Raw genomic sequence first — 6,041 nt, forward strand, 5'->3', positions numbered from 1 at the left:
CTTGAGGGATGAGGAAGTTCTCTTTTGACTGCTTGCATTTTCTCAGCACACTAGAAGGCTGGCAGGGAGGCAGGAGGAGAAGGTGGAGAACATTCCTCCAGGAAAGAGCAGCCAGGTGACAGGTGAGCCTGCCCTGGACCCAAAGGCTTACTTACATTTGTGGGCAAGAATCCGAGGTGAGACCAGCCAGCTAAGTTGAGACTTTTCTCCAGCTAAATTCAGCTGAAACTTTGTTTACAATAAAATTTATTCTTCATTCAAGAGTTACACTGGTTATTTGTTAGTCCGAAGGAGTGCGTATCAGTGTAAATTCACACAATCTTTCTTGATGGATGTGTGTGTGTGTATGAGAGAGAGAGACCTGATAAAAGGCTTAACTCTTTCAACAAGTAATTTGAATTTTATGGATTTTTCCTAATGTAACCAGAAGTTTGGGCCAAAATTGTACGTGCAAGATTTCCATTGCTATATAAAAACCAGAAACAATGTCAGTGTTTAGTTGTAAGGACTTATATTCCAAGATTTTCATTATGTATCAGTTATAAGGAAACAGAATCTAACTAGTCCAAAGATGGACTCTTGATATGTTCTCTATTGTTAAAAAAAAATTTAGAAATTGATCTTGAGAAATTCTCACAAAATAACATGAAGTAAAAAAATCCACCTTCCTGGTCAGAGTTACAATATTATCTCTCACCTGAAATATTGCAAAAGCTCTTAAGTCTCCTGTATCCTTTCTCATCTGCCTTCAGTGCTATTTCTCTACATCGTCACTGTAGCAGATGGGATTACTCACAAACAACTATTATTTTATTTTACTTTACTTTACTTTTGAGAGAGAATGCACATGCAAATGCACATGGGAAGGGATAGAGGAAGACAGAGAATTTCAAACAGGCTCCACGCCTAGAACAGAGCCCTACGTGGGGCTCCTTCTTAAGACCATGAGATCATGACCTCAGCCGAAATCAACAGTCAGATGCTTAGCCAACTGAGCAACACATGTGCCCCCCAAAACCTATTAAAATGCAATCTGGACAGCTCTCTGCCTTAAATGGTTTCTCATTTCTTGGTCTCATATTCTGAACCCCTAAAGTGACCTCCAGGGCTCTATGTGATCCACCTCTCCCCACACTCAAGCTTTCTGGCTCCAATATTCTCCAGCTTCAACTGCTCCGGGCTCCTTGGCCAGGTGCATGCGCTAACCCCTCTGTTTCAGATGCACTCCTAACCTCCCTCCTGGCTTAGCACAGCTTAACTCCTAATCAGTCCTTAGGTCACAACTTACACGTCCTGTCCTCAGGAAAACCTTTATACCCCTAATCATGTTAATTACCCAAAACTGTGATAATCCAGATAGCTCAGATAACTATAAAACCCAAGGTCAGTTTCAGACTTGACTCAGGTCTGAAAAAGTCACCAGGACCTGATTATCTCCCGACCTCGGGCCCCATTTCGTTGGCGTTGGCTCCATGGAGAAGTTCAACCTTCATGGTGGCAAAATGGCTGCAGCTGGTCCGGCTTCCTTATTCACCTTCATACCCAGTAAAAAAAGCGAATATATGTCTCCAAGAGGGCTCCAAACACTGTCCCAGAATTTAGACCCATTGGGTTGGGTTTCTTGACTCCAGGTATTTGCTTATTTTTGTTATTATCATTTTTTAATGTTTTATTTATATTTGAGAGCAAGAGAGACAGCATGAGCAGGGGAGGGGCAGAGAAAGAAGGAGACACAGAATCTGAAGCAGGTTCCATGCTCTGAGCTAGCTGTCAGCACAGAGCCTGATGCAGGGCTCGAACCCACGAACAGTGAGATCATGACCTGAACTGAAGTCAGACGCTTAACCAACTGAGCCACCCAGGTGCCCCTGGCCAGTTCTCAGGTAAATGTTTTAAAACCAACCATTGTCCCCATGATAATGCAATGCTCTGATTGGCCAGAACTAGGTCACATATCACTTCTGAGGCGAGGAGTTCATGTGTGGGTTGGGTCCCAAACCTAAACTGGGAGTACAGGAAACAGAGGCGTGGATCCAGAGGCAAACAATATATGTCCGACAGGGATGATTTTTACTATGTGTTTGCAGAGCACCTTATCCTTCCCTTTCCTAGCATTTGTGATAAACTGTATATTTATGTATGCTATTATTTGTTCAGTATTTTTCTTTACCATGACCCTTTACCATGCACTTGCTTTGAGAGGGACTATGTCTCCTTTTTAAAAAAATTCTTTTAATGTTATTTATTTATTTTTGAGAGAGAGAGAGACAGCGTGAGCAGGGGAGGGTCAGAGAGAGAGGGAGATACAGAATCCGAAGCAGGCTCCGGCTCTGAGCTAGCTGTCAGCACAGTGCTTGATGCAGGGCTCAAACCCATGAACCGTGATATCATGACCTGAGCCGAAGCCTGACGCTTAACTGACTAAGCCACCCAGGCGCCCCTGTGTCTCCTTTTTTAATGTGTCTATGCCTGGTAGCCAGCATAGTTCTTGGCACAGAGCAAATGCTCAATTAACGTTTGTTTAATAACTGTGTGACTAAAAAAAAAAACAAACCCAAAACAGCAGACTGTAAAACAGTATACATGATAGGATTCCATTTTCTGTTTTAGCAACTACATCTCTCCTCACCTCTGTCTCTACAGATTGCAAACCTGAAATACACCACACAGGACAGTGGTTATTTCTAGATATTAAGAATTGGATTTTAAAACAACACGTTTCTTGATTTTCCTAATCTACAATGAACCTACATTATTTTTAACTGGAAAATTTTCTGAAAATATTCTTCAGAAATATATTGGAGAAGGTTCTTCTACTTGGAATCAAGATGTCCTGATTTGACAAAAAAAAAAAAAAGAGAGAGAGATTTTCCAAAGAACAGAAGGCCTTCAAGCAAATGTTTCCCCCTGACAAGGTGAATTCCCGCACCCTGCAGGGCTTACTAGAGATGCTGATTACTGAAGACAGTAATAGGAGGGCACGGGGGATCAGCAGGGCCGGGCTCCAATCAAGCCTGTGCGCTGTGGCAGAAGTGTTACATAAGATGACTTCGAAGTTGGCCTCTTTTTTGCTTCTTCTTTGTTTTAAACTTGTAGCTTGACGTCTCTCAATCTCTGGAAAGTGAGTATTTTGAATTATGGACTATTGCTGTTTTATGATCATGCTCCTGATTTCTCCCCCTCCCCCGCCTCCATGGTTGGTAGTTGCTTTTACTGCTTTCTCTCCATCTTCTGTTACTGGGCACTTACGCAGCGATCTGAGGAGGGAAACTCATAAATTGAGCTGATCAACTGCCAGGGCGTTGTGTTGGGAAGAAATGTACACACACAGAGTCACATTCACCAGCTCACAACCTCATCGGAAGCACATTGGCACACTGTGCATGATGGTCTCTGCCTGTGACAGATTTCGAATCTAAGGACCGCATCAGGCTTGCATTGGGGAGCCTCTTTTCACAGTGGAACGCCTTGAGCTCTAGGCCCTCTGGGTAGGCCTTGGGGTCCGCCTCCTTGTGGGTAGACCTGATGAGGAGTTCAAAGGGGAGTACATATGGGATAGGGAAGTCAAGACCCAAAAATGCAAGTTATTGCTCAGGGGTGCCTGGGTGGCTCAGCTGGTTGAGTGTTTGACTCTTGGTTTTGGCTCAGGTTATGATCTCACGGTTCATGGGTTCTAGCCCCGCATCAGGGCCTGTGGTGGCAGCAGAGAGCTTGCTTGGGATTCTCTCTTCCTTCTCTCTGTTCCTCCCCCACTCCCCTTCACTCTCTCTCTTTCTCAAAATAAATAAATAGACTTAAAAAAATGCAAGTTATTCCTCTGAGACACATGGGCATTCTGAATAAACATCGCTTACCACCCACTGTTGTGTCCTGAGTGCGTCCATCACGTGTGAGGTTTCAGAAGGAATCAGCTGGAGGCTTGGTGCCGAGACCAGACTCAGTTCTGCCACTTCTTAGGTGTCTGTGCCTGTGTTGGCCTCACCACATCTGCGTTCAGGCTCTCATCTGGACAATGGGCACAGAACCCTCTCTCTACAGTCTGTCTTGACACTAGATAAGATAACCTACGTGACGTGTCTAGCCCCCAGGGGGATTTGGGTGCAATGTGAGAATCCGGAGATCTTCCAGTGTGTACCTGAGCAAGGCTGTGAGGGAAGACAGAGGATGCTATTCAGTTTTTTGTTTATTTACTTATTTTGAGAGAGAAAGAGCACGCAAGCAGGGGAAGGGCAGAGAGAGAGAGAGCAAGAGTGAGTGAGAGAGAGAGAGAATCCCAAGCAGGCTCTGCAGTGTCAGCACAGAGCCTGACACAGGGCTCGATCTCATGTGAGATCATGGCCTGAACCAAAATCAAGAATCAGACACTCAACCAACTGAGGCACCCAGGAGCCCCAGGCTGCTAGTAGTTTTTAAGATAAACTCCCCTCATTTCCTAATCAAACATTCCCTAACACGCATTACTCTACAAGGGAGCTTTCTCTCGCTCTGATCTTTTACCTAACCCTCTCGGCAAGAGCACTGATTTCTTTATCTTTCAAGTACACTCTTAGTGCTCCAGCTCTTTCTACTAGAGGTAAAACCCTCAAGGCAGAGGGCCCTGGGTACTTTCTATAGGCTCAGCGAGGCAGGCGGGGTAGGGCTGTGCTCTGCCCTGACGCCAGGGGAAAGAAAAAGACCCACCAAGGTTAGATTTGAACGGGGTGAAGTTGCAAGGCCAGATAGGGTGAAAGCGCACCCTGTCGTGACAATCAGAAGTTAGAAAGCAGCTCTCCTAAATTCGCAGTAAATCGTGGGTCATCCGTCAAAAGGCACGCTTCCCCCATGGGGCTGGGGTGTAAACTGTTAAATGTCCTTTTCTAGAACCCTCTGGAAGAGGCCACGACACCAGGGAAGGGAGCGAACAGGAGGTGTGAAGCATGATGGAGGTGAGCTTTCTGAGAACTTCGAGGTTGTCTTCCTGGGAGCTGTAAGCGGACATGAGGCCAGAAAGCAGAGACACCCACTAGCTTCTGGCTCTGCCATCTCTCTGACGTCCTATCACTTAAGTCCAGCCACATAGACCTACTTTGGGGTCCTTTGAAAGGGACAGCTCTCTTCTTTTCCTTCTGGCCTCAGGGGCAGCGTTTCCTGCCCCCTAAGCTCAATGACTGTATCTTTTCCTGAGCCCCTCCCAGCAGTTGGTCCTTACCTTCCTTAAAATCTCTTTACCTACTTAACACTCCTCTTACTTTATAATTATTATTTCGAATCATTATTATTTATTACTGTTTATTATTTGTTGTCCCACAAGAGACTATAAGCTTCAGAAGACTAGCTAGCTCAGTTGGAAGAGCAGGTGACTCTTGATCTTGGGGTCGTGAGTATGAGCCCCATGTTGGGTGCAGAGATTATTTAAATAAAGAAAAATTTTTTAAAGCTTCAGAAAAAAAGACAGTTTGTTTCTTGTCAGGCAGCCCCCCAGGTCCCTTCTGTAAAACCCGACACAGAGTTAGCACTGATAAACCTGTCATCAATGCATGGGTGGGCGGAGCATGGCTTGTATCTTCTGGGCCCTACCCCGTGAACTTTACACCTTGAATCTTAGGAAGGTCTTTCAGCAGTTTTGGCTACCAGGGACCACCCAGGCAAAGGTTTTTTTTTTTTTTTTTAAACAATTTTCACCATGGATCTCTTTAGGCATTTGATAAAACCAACAGGCTCTCCCCAAAGAACATACATATACACTCAAAACTCTGCTTACAACGTGGGGGTCTGGAGACTCCTACCGCCCCAAGTAAAATCTCCAGACTTAAGAAACGTCACGCGGAGAAAGGGAGAGACTGGACACTCGACGCCACAGTCTTAGGAGATACGTCCTGAAGCCAGGCATAAAATGACCTATGTCCTTGGATTGCAGGATTAAGAAATATACAAAGACAGAAAGAAATCGAGAATGGCCGGGGAGGGGGGGAGGGCGGGCAACAGATTGCTTCTAGTTCCGGCTCTGCCAGCCTTTAGCTCCCTTCGCGGTTCGGGACAAGCCAGCCTCTGCCACTTTCCCT

This window comes from Suricata suricatta, chromosome 3 (assembly GCF_006229205.1).
Source record: "Suricata suricatta isolate VVHF042 chromosome 3, meerkat_22Aug2017_6uvM2_HiC, whole genome shotgun sequence".
NCBI lineage: Eukaryota > Metazoa > Chordata > Mammalia > Carnivora > Herpestidae > Suricata > Suricata suricatta.